This window comes from Ursus arctos, unplaced genomic scaffold (assembly GCF_023065955.2).
Source record: "Ursus arctos isolate Adak ecotype North America unplaced genomic scaffold, UrsArc2.0 scaffold_31, whole genome shotgun sequence".
Classification (NCBI taxonomy): domain Eukaryota; kingdom Metazoa; phylum Chordata; class Mammalia; order Carnivora; family Ursidae; genus Ursus; species Ursus arctos.
The window spans coordinates 11345449-11362775 of NW_026622997.1; the positions used below are offsets into that span (position 1 = coordinate 11345449).

The 17327-nt window shown below is 47.9% G+C and overlaps 1 long non-coding RNA gene across 1 annotated transcript; it reads right to left on the reverse strand.

Moving 5' to 3' along the window:
* Nucleotides 1–1410: 1410 nt before the first annotated feature.
* LOC123001731 (uncharacterized) lies at nucleotides 1411–13046 on the reverse strand. The gene is made up of 3 exons (XR_006410951.3): nucleotides 12798–13046; nucleotides 11563–11656; nucleotides 1411–8583 (listed from the first exon to the last, which is right to left on the reverse strand). It is a non-coding gene; the product is annotated as an uncharacterized LOC123001731 (long non-coding RNA).
* Nucleotides 13047–17327: the final 4281 nt, after the last annotated feature.

A 17327-nucleotide genomic window follows, 5' to 3' on the forward strand; every position in this document is an offset into this window, starting at 1 on the left:
GCAACCTTGCCCTGATAAATGCAGCCGCTCAGGGGGACCACCTCTGTGCTGTAGTTCTTTGAGGCAGTGCCCAGCCCATCATTAAAATATTTGTATCCCTTTCTCTTCATATTTCAGTGTCACTGGCATTGACTTATTTTCAGCCATATAGCATTCCTCTGAGGCTGGCCAAACAGGTATCATCATTCCTTTCCATTCACCACCCTTCCCACCCCACTCCCTCCTAAAAGGGCAAGGAAATGATATCTCTCGGAAGTATATGATTCGCCTAAGGGTAAGACCTAATAAGAGAAAACCCCTGGCCTCTGGCTTCCAGGCCGTTAAACCAGACTGCGCCATCATTTCGTCCCCACCCTTCAGAGGTCACACAGTTGGGGAATCTGCAAATTTCCGGTTCTCTTTCCAGGCACACCACAGACTGCCTTTCCTGCCCCATTGAACTTAGAAGTGGCCTCGTGTCTGACTGAGGCCAAAGCAATTCCCACAGAGGTGGGATGTGTGTGGACAGAAGCTCTAGAAAGCAGTGGTGATCCACCGGGCATTTCCTACATCTGGCCCGGGGACCTGTAGATCCAGGGATGGCCCTTGCTCTGACTGCCCAGGCATGGAGAAGGGTCCCAGCCTGCTCATAATGGCCATGGAATGAGAAAGAGGAGTAAACCTTTTGAGTTTTAAGCCACTGAGATTTGAGGGGTGCTTGTTTACTGCACCATAACCCAGCCCGACCTGAACAATACATGCATGAAATGGGCAGGTCGCATCCAGAGATCGGACTCCTGTTGATTTTGAAGGGGGCACATCAAAGCCAGTATTATTAAAATATCAAAGATCTTCTCAAATTCCGACAGCCCTGAGATCCTCAGGAAGGGTGTGTCTGTTAGTTGAAGCATTCACAGCAAGAGTTCTGGGGTAAAACCCTGGAGATGAAAGCCAAGGACGTGCTTCCATTTCAGCACTCATGGCCTGCACCAAACAGAGCAGTTTCCAGGCTTCCGCCATCAAATGCACCGCTCCCCTGATGTCACTGACAGTCAGATGAGATCTTCTGACCGACCCAAATTGGTTTTTAAAAACTGGGTTTGTACCATGAAGGAATTTATAGTTTTATCCTTGAGAAGAGACAAGTTGCCCAAGGGCCGTAAATACGTCTCCATCTTCCCCTCCAATTCTGTGAAGAAACCCCTCTCCACTGAACCCCATCAGCTCCTGGGCCATTTTGCCCCCCGGATGGAGAGAGCTGGTAAAGAGGGAAATAAATCCATTCCCCCTGCCTGGAACCAGCACAGCTCCCGGGAAAAAGATCCACTGATTCCCCTTCCAGTGACTATGGACATATCTCAGGGTAAGGAGAGAGAATTTGCCTCCATGGGGAGTGGGGGGAGGCAGGACAGCCCCTACACAAGCCTACACTTTCTTTCTCTTTTTGTTAAGATTTTATTTATTTATTGGACAGAGAGAGAGACAGAGAGAGGAGCAGAGGGAGAGGGAGAAGCAGACTGACTCACCGCTGAGCAGGGAGCGGACGCAGGGCTCGATCCCAGGACCCTGAGATCATGACCTGAGCCAAAGGCAGATAGACGCTTAACCAACTGCGCGACCCAGGTGCCCAAGCCTACCCTTTCCTGGTGAAGCCGTGCCAAGTTCACGGTTGCATTTCCTGTCCAAACCCTTGGCCCAGGAGAATTAAAACACTTTGAGAAGGACATGGAATCATCACTCAAAACAGTAGGATGATTGCTGCTTTTGGGTTTGTGGTCTTCGTGAAAGCTCTGTGCACTGCAGCTCTGTTTGGGGCTAACAGTGGCCCAGCCTGGAGCCCCCAAGCGGATGTCCTCGTGCCCCGCCTCTGTGGGCCACCTCTCATTGTCTGCACACCTCCTATCTCTGCAGCCCCTCCGGGCCTCTGCAAGCCCACCTCCTCTCGCAGCTCCAGCCACTTAGCTCCCTCCTGGCCACAAAATCTCTAACACTTAATTACATAACTAATAGTCCCACGTGCGTCGTTCCATTGTCCAGCCTCATCGTAAATCACGCGGGGCAGGAATCAAGGTTCGTTCTCTCTTATTTCCACGTCTCCTCCCCGCAAAGATTTTGCTGGGGACATGATAGCCATTCAACAAGGGCTTTTTCTGCTTCAATTCCCACAGAGGTGGAACCCAAGGCTATTTTCTATTCTTACTCTTTTGGAATAGATGTTAAGGGTCAAAGCACCGACAACCAACTCTTTGCAGAATATTTCGTTCTGGGTGTTTTTTGCTGCCAAACCCCAGTTCGCAAAAAAAATCCTAAACCCATTTCTTTTGGGGAAATAACCCACATGCATCTGAGCCTTTGACAGGGCAAGTGCTTTGCACCGCTCATCTGAGTGTGCAGGAAAATGGAAAGATCTTTCCAAGACTAAAAGCATCAAAGCCGACCAAAATTTAGAAAATCTCCGAGAGAAAATCCCACACAAAGTTCCACTGCCTCTGTCCTGAGCCACTATCGTCTGTCATCTCTCACCTGGATTATGGTGAGAGATCCTCAGTTTGTGTCCTGCCTGCCACGGTTTCTCCTGTTTCCTACCAGGAATAGCTGGCTGCTGGGACATCTACACTACAATACAAATCTCACTGGGCAAGGCCCTTGCTTAAAACTTCCGATGCTACCCAAATTCCTTTGCCTATTCTGTGAGACCCTCGTCACTTGCTCCAGCCCCATCTCCCGCTTTCTCCTCCCCAGCGGCCAGGACTCATGACAGTACTCTGGCAGGTGCCCTAGGCTCTCTGACCTGGAGACCTTGCGCTTCGCACGTTCCTCAGCCTGGAATGCAATTCTCAGGCCCTCTTTTCCTCCACTCTGTCTCCATTTAGAAATCAGCTGCCTCCGTTGAGGCTCCAAGACAGACACCTCCTCACGGGTTAGCACGCTGGACCAGGGCAGCCTGCTTCCTCGCCGACGTTCCTCCTTAGACAGCTCCTAGCCCACACCCACTGGGCGTTCATATCCCGTGGCCTGCGCCCTGCCCCACGTTCATCCTTGCCTCCTTCTTTGGGGGAAAAGGAATACTGGGGGAAGAAGAGCAGAGGGCTCACAAGTAGAGTTAATTTTCAGTAGGTTAAAAACAGGTGCATGAGACACCACAATACAAGAAAAGAGGAAGAAAGGGAAAACAATATCACCAAATATATTCCGTGGACTTAGGTCAATGCACGATGGAGCTCTCCAACGGGGCTTGGCCGTAAAGAGAGATTGCTGTGATCTAAATAGTGCAGGAATTCTGGTCACGAGAGGAGAACAGGCCATGTGAAAGGCTGTCCCCTCAGTTTGGGGCAGGAAGGTGGGCAGTGCTGGAAAACTGCTAAGAGCTTTTCCACTCTTGGGTTGTCCGGTAGTCTCAGACTCTCATACCCTGTTCGGAAAACTACTGCATCCAGATTTTATTTTGTTTTATTTTAACTATGTCCGTCATTTGTTGACTAACGTTCTATGTCAGACCAGATCAGTGCTTCTCTGTGTGTGAGGTACGTGGATCGCGGAGGGCCACGTGCATTTAGTGGGGGCGTATGAAGAGTATGCCTTTCAAGGAAAAGGTAGATGAGCACTTAGGGCGCCCCCTACTGAAGGACCCCTCACACCACCTAGAAATTGCCTGTTTACTGGCCCGCCAGCCGCCCTCAACGGTGGGCTCGAGGACAACATGTGTCCATAGAGCTCCCTGTGCTTCCAGATTCATACTGGGTGTAGCAGATGCCCCTAGTAGCTTCTATCTATAGTAGTAACTTTTTTTTTTTTTTTGGTTGAATGAGATAGTTAAATATGGAAGGGTGAGTAGCCAATAGAAGAACAAAGTTAAGGAGAAATAAAGGATCAAAACCCAAATTATAAACCAAAAGGAGGCTTTTGAGAGAGAGAAAGCTCGTGTGCACCAGTGGTGGGGGAGGGGCAGAGGGAAAGGAAGAATCTTTTTTTTTTTTGAGATTTTATGTATTTATTTGTCAGTGAGAGAGAGAGCCCAAGCAGGAGGAACAGCCGGCAGAGGGAGAAGCAGGCTCCCCTCCAAGCAGGGAGCCAAACGCAGGACTCAATCCCAGGACCCTGGGATCATGACCTGAGCCGAAGGCAGATGCTCAACCCACTAAACCACTAGGCACCCCCAAAAGGAGGCTGTGAAGTGTGATGGAGGCCCTGCTCATGTTGCGAAGGTTGGAAATGTTGCTGTGAGACTGGCTGGATGGAAAGAGCTACTCGGGTGACAGTGGAAATAAAAAGTGCTAATTTCATCAACTGTCACAAGGACAAGAGAAATCAGAGATAAATGCTGCAGACCTTCTCTGCATCCCCATTAAATCCTTACTATCAGAAACAAGCACAAAAACAGGACAGTCCTTGTCCAAACGGCCTTGCTCCACAGCTACAAACCGTCTGGTGTCAGGACAAGAGTGTTTCATCTAGTCCTCAAAACGTGCAGGATCAGAAACTACTCCAGATGTGTCTAAAAGAAGGAATTTAGTGTAGGGAATAGATTACTAGATTTCGGAAGGGCTGGGGCCATGAGGAGAAAAGGCAAGGTCATCCAGAGATAAATAACATGAGAGACCTGCTTCCGCGTCTAAGGCTGAAGTCGAAGAGCAAAAACACCTGCAGCCCACAAGGGCGGCCTCCGAGGCTGCCGGAGCACATGTCCCTCGCCGCTGCACCAGGAGCCGCTGCTGTCACCCCTGCAGCAGACCAAGACCCCACCCTCCACTGACGCAGGGAGAGCCGGGACCCCACGCTCTCCTCCTGAGGCTGCCCACAGTTGTCCAAACCACACTGCCTGCCCAGGGACCAAAGAGCCCCCACTTTGCGGCCACCGCCGCCTCCAGAGGAAACGAGACAAAAAGTCTTGGCTCCCTCCAATCAGGAGACAGCAGACTGTCATTGGAAGACACTAGCTGGAACGGGCTGACAAGGGAATCTGCACAATGTAGGTGGCGCCCTTCCAGCTCCTTGCACCACAGAAGACAGCACGAAAGGGTGCGAGCAGAGAGAGTTGGGACAGATCCTGGGCACACCCCTAGTGCGGGGATGTGTAGGTTCCATGTAACTGATGTGAATGCCTGTGCACACATGTATACGCAGCTACAGGTAAAGGTGAGCGCTTGCGAGCACGCGCACACACACACACACACACACAGTCACACCTGTGTCTGAGAGGCAAGGGATTATTATTAAATTAACATGCTCCCGGTTCAGTCTAGACATGTCTCAAAACAACTGCTTCAGTTACGTCGTGGGGCTAAATAATAGCATCTTAACCACCCAGGGAGATGTGTTGCCTCAGTCTAGAGATCACTACTCATTAACACAACTCCCATGGGCAGGCTGGTCCTTTCGGGGCCTTCCGACAGCTCACGGCAGAGCAAGCAAGAGGGTTCCCTACGCTCACACGGAGTGAATACGCCATTCGTCACTCCCAGTTCCCGAGGATTTTCAATGTTACATCCAAGGGAATAAAATTCCCAAAACGCTTTTGACTGTGTGGATATTCGAGAGAAATTTCTCCTCCAGAGACTTTAAGATACATTTTTAAATTAGTAATAACTTTTAAGTAATATGAATAAGAATTATTGTTATGAAATTAAGAAATAGTAAGAACTTTTGGGGGTGCCCAAACTTACTAAGAAATAATAGTAACTTTTGGGGTGGCTCAGCTGGGTAAGCACCTGACTCTTGGTTTCGGCTCAGGTCGTGGTCTCAGGATCACGAGATCGAGCCTTGCGTTGCTGTCCGCGTGCACAGCTCAGAGTCTTGCTTGAGATTCTCTTTTCCTCTCCCCCAACTCCTCCCCCTGAGCTCGCTCTCGCAAATAAATAAATATTTTTTTAAAAAAAGAAAGAATAAGAACTTTTAAAAAATCTCTCTCTGGAAATCTTTCTAATGACAAGGATGAGGGCACTAAACGACGTCCTGAGGGTTTTGTTGGTTTGTTTGTGTGTTTTGTTTTTTGGGGTTTTTTTGGTTTGGGTTTTGGGCTTTTTTGTTGTTTTTTTGCTTTCTTGGTTTGGTTTGGACTGGGGTATCAGGAGGTATCTGGTTTCTTTTTTCTGTATTTTGAAATAATTCCACATTTACAGAAGAGTTGCAAGAACAGTACAAAGAACTACCCTATGCCCTTCACCCAGATTACCCCATCTGCTCCCTCTCTCTCTGTCTTACTCCCTCTTTCTCTCCACCCCCCATCTCCATTAGTTCCCCCTTCTGAACTATTTGGAAGCAAGCTGTAAACCCGACGCCCCATACTCCCCCCTGTTCCTGTGTATATTTCCCCGAAGCAAAGACAGTCTCCTACATAATCACAGTACAATCATCCACAGCAGGACTGGACTTGGATACAACACCCCCATCCAAACCAGAAACCCCATCCCAGTCCCACCACCAGCTCCAACCGTGTCACCTTTTCCTTTCTGGTTCAAAGCCCAATCCGGGATCACACCTTATATTGAGTAGCCATCCATATGGAAGCCAACAGCCTTTCTTCGCCTCTCCTGTCCTCAACAACTTGAAGAGAGTGATCTTTCATTCTCGTGGACCCCCAGCAGGGCCAGCCCAATCCTTCCATGGTCAGCCTCAGGAGGGATGCCGGCTGTGTTGGAGCACCACCTCGGGGGCACCCTGGGCCTACACGTCCCACCTGGGGTATTGTCAGTCTTGGTCTCCTGGCCTGGTGAGTGACCAGATTTCTCCCACATAAAATCAGTCCCCACTTTCAGTCTGTAGCTAATAGAGCTTTGAGGAGAGATCCTTCCAGATGGTGCTTTGCTTTCCAGTCACAAGATGCTGGTACCTTTCCCCTTGCTCAGTCCACACTTCTTACAGATTCCCTTTGACCTCTCCCAGCCGTGTTTGACCTGCTGGGCACTTCAACTGATGCCGTGTCTATTCTGCTGCAAGACATGAAGCCCGGGATTCCCAGGTACTTGGATGCCCATCCTGTCTTAAGATCACTGAGCCTCAGTTCCGAGATCCAGAAATGGGGCCCTAAATGGGCACTAAGAAGTTTCCTTCCAGCTTTCACGTTGCACAATTTAAGTTCTAATTCTGCCTGGAGGCCCCTGTGTCTGCACTGTAATCAGCTTTTTGGCAATAGCCCTGCACTTTATTACTGGAGTGGGGGTGGGTTGTTTGGGGAAAAGGTATCTCCTAGAATCTTCCAGTACAATGGGCAGAGGAGGGAGCAGGAGCTTTAGCCTGGGTGGTGAATGGCCACATGAGCTCTGACCTCCTGTCTTGCTGAGCCCAATCTTTGGGGAGCAATTCTGACTCTTATACTGTGGGCAGTCCACAATCACACGGAAATGGTCATAGCTTTTAATGCAAGAGAAGAGGCCTTCATTTAGCTCCTCTCCCTGTCTGCTTGGTAAAATAAAACAGAGAGAAAAAGAAAGAAGATTAGCAGTGGCCCAGCGATGCCCAGGGACAGGAAAGGGACAGCTAAAGGGAACGGTTGAATGATTTTCTTCTTAAATCATAAAAATGTTCTAAAATGGATTGCAACAATGGTCGAACAACTCTGAATATACTAAAAGCCATTGATTTGTAGACTTTCAGTAGGCGAATTTTGTGGTTGGAAATTATCTCAGTAAAGCTATTTCACATGCACACACTCTGACACACACACACACACACACACACACACACACACACACACACACACAGAGGCTGACAAGGAAGTGCCATCAGAGAACTCTAATCTCTCTGTGTTGATGGAAGACACTGGAAGAGATCATCCAGATGTGGCCCCAGGTGAGGTCAGGTGAGGTCAGAGAGGTGTTGGAGACAGGGAGAGCACTCAGGTGGGGGAGGGGGTGCAAGGAGAGCTGGTGTAAAGACTGGGGCAAGGGAGGAGGCCCGTGAGCAAAGAATGCTGGAGGTCCCGCGGGGCAGATGTGGCTATGTTGGTAGATCTCAGGGTCTTAACTGGTAGATGAGGAAAGGGGTAACCTCGCACCAGATTCAGTTGTGCGGGGATTTCTGGCAAGGAGAGGACCTGGGATCAAGCTGCCCACAAGCCCTCTGCCCTGTCAGCTCTGGAAGTAACCCCTCTGGCCTCACTGCAGGTGATCCCAAGGCTTCAGGGCAGTAAACACTGGATCCTTCTCCAAAAAGTGATACCTAGATGCTTGGTAGGTAGATAGATAGCTAGGCAGACAGGCCGGCTTTTAGAGGACTCCAAGGACGATATGGTGAGGTTATCACAAGGAGTACAAAACAATTGTGTGTTGGATCTTAATTTGACAAATTCCCAGTTGTGTGGGGTTGGCAGATACCTGATGTCTACACCTCACTTCTTCATCCTTGAAATGAGCGTAGAAGCGGGCCCTGCTTCGTGGAGCTGTCGTGGAGACTAAAGAAGAAAAGGCAGCTAAAACACTCAGTCGGATGCCTGACTCAGAGCAAGTACCCAGCAAATGTTCGCCGTTGTCAGGCTTCCTCTTCCTCTGATTATGATTAGGAACTCCCCACGCATGTAAGGAAACTAAGAGCCTGGACGTGAGGGCTGGGATCGGGGTCAGGACCTGGTCAGAGGTTCTGTTGGGCCAGCCGTGCCGTGACTTCTCCCTGGAAGGCAAAACGGTCACACTGAGGCTAAGTCAGAAGACACTCTTCCAACTCGACTGGACGCGGATGTGGGAGCGCTGGGACCCTGACGCAACATGGTCTGAGATTCGAGGTCTCACTCTCCAGTACTCTGCACGAGAGACACTTGGATGGTGGCTGAGCGTGGCTCTGGGGGCAGTGGTCCTTAATTAGAACACGTGGGTGCTGGGCACGCAAGCCTCCCTTTGCATTGCACTCAGAAGTCCCCAGTGACTGACTGGGAATCAATATAAACTATGTCTTTGCTGCAGAAAGGCAGGGAGGATAAGAAAAAGCTGCTTTGGCCTGGAAACACCAAGCAAAAGCCCACGCTGCAGAAATTACCTGGGGCCAGGCAGGAAGGAAGGAAGGAAGGAGCGTCCAGGTCCCTTGGAGGCTGGGCCAAGGAGGAGAATGTGTTGATTTCAATGGGCCCTTTGCAGGGAGAGGGACAGGTGAGGTCAGAGCCTGAATCTGAAGCCTTTTCTGGGTGTGAGGCCCCTCCCAGCCTCTGAACTCATTTCCTCTCAGGCTTTATTCCAGCAGGGGTTTCCGTGGAAATAGGAGTTGCCCCAGCACCCAAGGTGGGACTGGGGGCAAAGCGGGACCGTCCCCGGCCTGCAGGCTGCCAGGACCACCAAGGAGGTGGGCTTGCAGCCTCCAGGGAAAGCTCTGTGCCGCCTTATCTCTTGGTGAGCAGAGGGATCCTGCGGAGGAGGAAAGGGCGGGGTGTGGGCGGGGGACAGGAAAATAGCTCAGCTCTGGTTGCACCAGGCACGCCCTCATCGCCGGAGTCATATCTTCTTCCGAGCCAGAAACCCAGCCTGAGAGGTGCACACAAAGCTGGCATTTAGAGGAGGCACGCACACCGCTCAGAAAGCAGAATCATCCACCCTGGCTTCAAAGACACCAGCCTCTCCTTTCAAAACAGCACAGCCCTGAAGAGCTGTCTGGTATGTCTGTCTCTAAACACCCGTCTCGCTGCTCCAAAGGATGAGGTCTTTATCAGCAGCAACAGGACCCCAGCAGAATGGTTCATGAGCTGGTGGTTTATAAAGTCAACATCTTTGTCTTTCTGCAGTCATTTGTATGCTCAGAAGTCGAGGGAGAAACCCCCCAAACAGAAGACAAAAGGTTGCCTTTTTACGCTAATATGTGCTTGGGGACTTTTAAAGCTAACTGACAAAGACCAAGCAAGGAACAGGCACATCCCATAATGACGCCTGGGACACCTGCTTCATCAAGTAAATGCAGAAAACAGCAGTGGAAGTTACCTGAGAAGTGTGTTCACTATTTCCGCACCCTAAAAGCCGAGATTTGAGGGGGTGAGGAGTCCCTAGCCTGGGGGTAAATCTGCCCCAGAAGTCACTTACTGAAGGGAGTCCAAGCAGCTGGGAGTCTGACTGCCTGGCTGGAAACCAGGTCCATGGCTTGTCGCCTCTGTGAACAGGTCAGAGCCTCAGTTTCCTATTCCATAAAATGGGTGTTGCAAACTGTAGCTGCATACAGGTATCACAATAAGTATTAAAGACAGTGCTTAGATGTAAAAGAACTGGGTGTTACAGAGGACCACGTGGTGCACCTTCCAGAGTTTACAGGTGGGGAAAGTGAAATGTAGAGAATTGGAGCTAACATCGTTTAGAGTCTAGTCCAGAACTTAGAATAGCGGGTTTGGAATTATTACTATTATTAATTATTATTATGAATCAATCACAAGTCTCCTAAATGGCAATCCTTTTTATTTTTTTCTTTTTTCTTTTTTTAATTAGAGCAGGGTTTGTGTCAAAAGATGTGGGCCTCAGCCAGCTCAGACTGCTCAGGGAGGACGCATCCTCAGCCCCAGCAGGTGGGGAACTGATGGAGGAGACTGGGGGTGGGAGGCAGGGGCTGTGTGGCCACACTGCAGACCTAGCTCTGCTTGCCCCTGCCCTGGGCTTCCTGCGGCATTCTCCCAGGGAAAAGCAAAGCATGCCACACTGAGCTCATTGCATTCCATGACAGCCTGTGGGGTAATGGAAGCCTAGAAAGGCAGAGAGATCTCCCCAAGACTCCATGATGGATGAATGAGTAGCTAGATTGGGACTCGACCTCTCATCTCCTGGCTCCAGGCCCAGTGTTCTTTCTCCCGGACCACGAATCCCTGACTTACAAGCCATTGCTCCTCAAAGAGAAAGAAACATGGGGCAGAGTGAGGAGGAAGGTCCAAGAACAAAGTGAACTTGGCTCTCCTACAATTAGGGAAGAAAAATATCTGTTGGGCTGAGGGTCACCTGGGTTTGCATAGACTATTTTGAAAGGATCAAGCGATTTAAATATCAGTAGCATGCAGATCTAGCTAGCTAGCACACAGATGTGGGCTTACCCCACTACTAAGGGATGCAGGTTTGCTGGGACATAAAGAATAACGATGGGCAATGTGCATTCTTTTAGAATGTAGTGACCCATGCTTGTTCATCAAGAGTCCTGATCAATGAGATGATTCACTCACCCACATAAGAGAGGGAATAAAAAACATCTAAGGAAATTTGGAATACTGCAAAATATTTATGTATTTGGAAAGAATTGTGAAGAAAAAGGTTCTAATCATCCCCTGAATTCCATGACAAGAAAAGAACAAAGGTGACACTCTGTTACCTTTTAGCTCAGTGGATGGTGTTTGCCTTTTTTCCTCCTTCCCTCCCTCCTTCCTCCCCTCTTTCCCTCTTTCCTTCTTGCCCTCTTCCTTCCTCCCTTCCTCCCCTTTCTCTCTCCTTCCTTCTTTCTGAGGGTCATTAATCAATCATTTAGGTACTCAGCAAGGACTGCAAATCTTCACTGACCACTGGGGAATTCAGTAGCTGAGAAAGCAGAAGAGGCTGGTCCTCCTGGATCACCGTTCTTACGTTCTTCCCACATTTTTCTTGAGTGCTCACTACACAGTAATCACTGGGGGGGGGGGGGGGGCGAGTCGTTTCATAGTACCTACAATTTTCCGCTCCAGGACTGTCCCCAATTTCACAGGCATTTCTTCATAAATACTCACGAATTCGGAGTTTCCTCTGAGGAAACTAAGGCGCTAGAAAATCAAGCAGAAATAAAGCAAAACAACTCTCATCAGAGAGTAAGTCAGGGGCAGAAACAATTATAACAACAACAGCTACAATCACAAACATGGTAAAAAGAACCCAAGTTCAATTCAGAAGTGAACTCAAATTACTCTTCAAGAAAGCTTACACTAAAGAAATCAATCTTTTCCCATCCTACAAGACTATCCCTTATCTCCAGCAAAACGTCGTCCCGTGGGTTAGTCCTAACCTTTAGCTGAAACTCCATTAGTAAAACTAGCATTCTAACTCTGGGGAAATGCTTTAAAATACTATCCTGGTACGTGTTTATTGGTTTTCCTAGAAGAGACCGGAACTGCAAGACCAGTCATGAAAATGGGACTCTTCCTGTCCTCCATGTAGGCTTGGACCATGAGAAATCTTGGTTCTTAAAATACTAACAGGTCGGAGGGCAATCATGTATTTTGCACTACGTATTACAGTACCGTGGAAGGCAAGCTGCCTAGGGAATAAAAAAGTTCAAAGAGATTCAGTTGAAAGGTGCTCTCCAGGGACTATTACTTTTCAAGATCGTACAACCCCAGAAGAGCATTCCTTTGCGACACTAGCCCAGGTCCCCACCTGCACTTTTACATTGTTTCAGAGTAGTTGGGAGAGACACAATAGCCTACAGCCCCTGCAAACACAGAGACAGAGCATGGTGGAAACTGTTCCTATGGCTTTATGGAGTCATTCAGCCCTGTACCTACAGAATTTCTCCTACAGCTTCCATGGAATACGAAAAGAACGTGAGCTGGGAAAGACACAGAGACCCAGGGGCAAGCATTCCCTGGTCAATGCTAACGCCCTCTTTGGGATGTTCACCGGGCACACTGCTTTACGGAAACCTGTTAAACTCTGTTTGCTTCTTCACTTTCTAGACGTATTTGGTCATGGAAATCTTTTTTCTCTAAAATCCATTAACATCTCTTGGATTCTATGAAACACTGTCTAGGAAAATCCTGACCGAGTCCAAGCTTCACACTCTCACTCAATCTCTCACTTTGTGCCAGGATCTCAATAAAATTTGCCCAGCTCACAAAACACGCACAATATTAACTGAGGGAATGAATGCATTGACAAATCGATGAGTGAGTGGCTCCGTGGGCTTACCGTAAGGTCTCACACACTCCAGGGGAAGCCTTGGAACCTAGTATTCCACACCTACTCTCTTCTTCCAGGTAGAGAAGCTGTGTGAGGGCTCGGAAAAGGGCCCCACCACCTTAGTGCCCAGCCAGCCTCAAGGCGATGCTGCCAGTCCTTGAACTCTGGGCGGGGTGGAGGAAGCACTGGAGCCCAGGGTTTAACATGGGATCATGTTGCTTTAGACTTTGTCAGTGACAGGAGACTAAAGTCCTGACAAGCTTGGCCATCTGGTTGGGTCCCATCATCTATCAAAATAAAAGGATCTGATGTTTGTGCAGCATGAAAAAAAAAAAAAAGAAGGGTTGTGTTCCAGGACCACAATCCCTTACTCAAGACCCTTGAGGCAGCCGTGTTACAGAATTCAGAATTTTTCAGATTTTTAGAAAGATAATGCGGTACACATGCATATATTTTATAACACCACTCACAGAGGACACAGAGCATTGCCCCATATGCAAATGTTAATATTTCTGTGATGAAACTTGAAGATTCATAATAGGTAACATAAATTAAGTCTATTAATAGTTTCGAGTCAGTTCAGGCCAGATTTTGCTGGCAAATGGTATCAGGTATACAAAATGCTTTTGGTTTTCATAGCCTTCTGGATTTTAGGATCGTAGGTAACGTGCTTCTTACCAGGAAACTTGCCACCAAGTGAAAGGGTAGATAGTGAGTCCGTGCAATGAATCTAAGGCCTTCCCTTCATAGAAAAGCCACACCTCCGGTGCATCACAAAATATTCCCCAATGTTTCATTTCTGATCAACAGGCTTTGGACTTTGCTTTAAGGTTGTTTGCTTTGATTTAGCATCTCCTCTGTAGAGAACCTATCCATGTTTGCCCTTAGAAGATTCACAAGGACTTTAAGCTATTTTAACTGTAATAAGGAGGGGCCCCAAGAAAGAGGGGGTTTCCAAGGCAAAGGGTTGAAGACCGTAGTTTAATGAGTCACCAGTAAATGTCTAAAGGCACCACAGTGCCTACCATTTGGCGTGGAAGTAATCGCACAGTTTTTAATGTGCCTAGTGGCTATAATAAATGGTCTGTTTCTCTCCTCATATGACTTGTGAACTCAGATATCAGTCTTTGTGACTTCTTGCGTTATGGCCCCAGATTCTAACTTAGAAACGGTGGGTAAATGCACATGATCTCCTGCTGCAATTTTTAAAGGGCCTCCGATTTTCCTAAGTGTTCTAACAAAATCCTCAGAACACAATCGATTATTATTTGCCTTAATAAATAAAGCACATATGCCAGCCAACACGAAGTACTTATCCACATTGCTAATCAGTGACAAGTGTCCCAACTTCAAAACGGTTGTAAATATCCAATCTCATCTTCCAATCTCCACTGGAACATAATACCGAAGGATTCTGCCTAGAGGATGGCTGTGGTATATTCAGGGGTGTTCAGGCAGTTGAAACACCAACATTGTTATCTTCTCTGCCTCAGGCCACAGGTCCATTTACAAATAGTGGAGACTTTGCAAAATCCAAGGGCAACAAAGGCTCTCAACTAATATTTCCTTTATGCCTTGACTTCAGACAAGATGACACCCAACTGCTCAGGGCAATCATGTTCACTTCTATTTTCAGAGATCTCCCAACAGAAGAACTCACCCAAGCCAATAATCCATCCTGGGTTTAAAGTCCCTCAATGTCAGTTTGTGCCAATTCAGCCCAAAGTTCCCAGATAAAAGGCCAATTATGTTATGGCCTCTCACTGAGCCACTGAGCCTTAATAACCTCAAGAAGGGAATTTCCTAAATCTCCTAGCCGGTGGGGGATTTAAGACAATAAGTTCCTCTCCATTCATCTTGAATTCCTGGAAATGCTGAGGGTGTCAATAATGGTGTGTGTGTTTCTCCCTAGGTCTTCAGGGCTGAGAACCTTGAGGCAGCCAAGGGGCTACAGGATGCGATGCCAACAGCGAAGGCCATCCTCGTCCAGCTGTCAGATGGCATTTGTCCTAGCAGCAGGGAGGTGGCAGCAAGGGCAATCCAAGGACCATAAGCAGACCAATGACATGCAGCCCCCTGGGCAGCCAGAGCTTGCTCAGAACCCAAGGGGAAGGAAAATCAAAGCTGAACAACTCAATGGCCAGAGACCCTATGGTTGACACCTAGCTCTCTGAGTAGGGAGACACAGTCCTACTCTCCGGGGGATGGTGAAACAATGGGAAGTGCGTACACAAAGGACAAAGGAATGTATGTTGGGTGAGGCTGGAGCAAGAGCCCCAAAGAGAAGGCAGCTCCTCCAGGCACTATTCTGTAGGCAACCCACACAAAACCTTAGAACAATGCCCGGCATACAGTAAGTGCTCGATAAATAAATAAAAGTGCTCTCTTGGTTTCCAGGCCTGCACCTTCTCTATCTTGACTTCTCTATCAGTTCAGTCCCCCTAATTCAACCACTTTTCCCTAGGAATACTTATCTAGAAATCCTTAAGTCGAACCTTTGTTGAAAGAGAATTAGTTTTAAAATAATTGACAATTAAAAAAAAAAAGATCAAATCCCCATTCATATAGCATTCTTGAAATAACAAAATTATAGGGCCAGAGAACAGATTAGCAGTTACCAACAGCTAGGGATGGAGGATGGTGTAGTGGGGCGGGAGTGATCCTGGGGGATGGACCAGTTCTGTATCTTAATTGTGGTCGTGGTTACAAGAACCCACCACAAGTTTAATGTGATAAGACTACATACAAGCACACACACACACACACACACACACACACACACACACAGATGACTGTTTATAAATCTGAATAAGCTCAGTGGATTACACCAATATCAATTTCCTGGGTTTGATATTATATCTAGTTCTGTAAGATGTTACCAGTGGGCGAAACTAGAGGTACATGGGACCTCGTTGTACATTGTTTTGCAACTTCCTGTAAACTTATTATTATTTCATAATAAAAAAATTTTAAATAACTGAATCCACATGAATGAATTATATACGATTTACTAAACCATTAAGGCAAGCGTAAGCAGATGTATAGACAAACTCCAGATAACATGTGCTGTTTTGTTCTGATATTAGCTTCCTAAATATCCTTCACTAAAAGATTGGGAAAACCCTTATCCAGAGCCATTGCTTTGCAAAACACTCTGCATATTGTAGTCACCATGAAGAGTACATTCTGAAGCTGTGCAGTGTACAACCTGGGCAGTAATACACAGCACCCGCTTTTAGCCAACTACAGCAAAGGGGTGTATCTCAGCGGCTGATTCTTTTCTTTCATCATCCTGGCTTCGTGATCTATTTCTGTATCTCAAACTGCTCCACGTTTCAAGTCGGTCTAGATCGGAATGATAGCATTTTTGTATCAGCATTGATATTCTGATGACACAGGCTTCTCAGTTTCTCAGTCTACTTGCTCAAACTTCAGACATAAAAACAGAGTTTTTACTGATTTACTCAAAGCTCTCTATTGGGTACTTACTATGAGTTATAAAGATTAATTTCTGTATTGTTATTCCGACGGTGGTGTAGCATAATCACTAGATATCCGTGCGACGCTCTAGTTTTCGGCACCTCACGCTCCTTACTGGTTGCCCTGCAAAAGGCTTTCTACTTAGAAATGGCTTCCCTCCGTAGCGCTGGTATAGATCTAATTACCTAACTTGCTGGCAGAGAGAGAGCTTCCGGTGTGAGAGCTACGTGAAGGCTCCCCACTATGCAGAAGGTGATTCCATATTTCTTTATGAGGTGACCCATCAACTGTGGCTGGTATTGGACTTTTATTGTTCATCCATTTCAACCTATTGATGTGTGATTCATTCATAATTACGCTGCTCACAGCAGGGCTGGTTCCAGCACCAGCCCAGCACAGACCCAGGGAGGGCGAACAGGTGGAGACAGGGGAGTAATGTGCCAGAGAGAAGAGGTGGTCGCAGGGGCAAGGCAGGGCTCCCCTTTGTCCGGAGGGGTGGAACAGAGAGAGAGCCTCCCCCAGGGCATGGAACCCACACCCAGCACAGGGCCTTTCCTGATGTGCTCTTCCCACCCCCCATCTCCCACAGACACAGGTACAAGGGCTGCACAAAGACTGCCTCCTGAGCAGCGAGTTGGGACAAAGCCAACAGGTGATCTCAGGGTTTGGCACTTTCCCTGTGCTTCTGAAAGGAGACTAACCATGAAGCCTGGATAAAGGTTTAGAGATGAGCTAAAGAGAGACAAGGTGGGGCTGACCTTCCAGCTTCAGGATCCCAATGTTTTCCTGGAGCAACTTTGATCTGAATGCACACACATTCACTCACGCCTGCACGCACACGCTCACATCCATGCACACACACCTGGGATTACCAATCACCAACTCCCGTCCGCACACGCCAGCTCTACTCCCTGGTGGGCCTGGGCCAGCAAAAAGGCAGGGCTGCAGAAGGGCTCAAACAGGCACCTTTTCTCAGTCTTTAGGGAAGAACATAAAAGGGGAAGGGAGAGAGCTGCCTGAAAAGATTTTGCCTAAACTCCACTGACCTTGCCAGTAAAT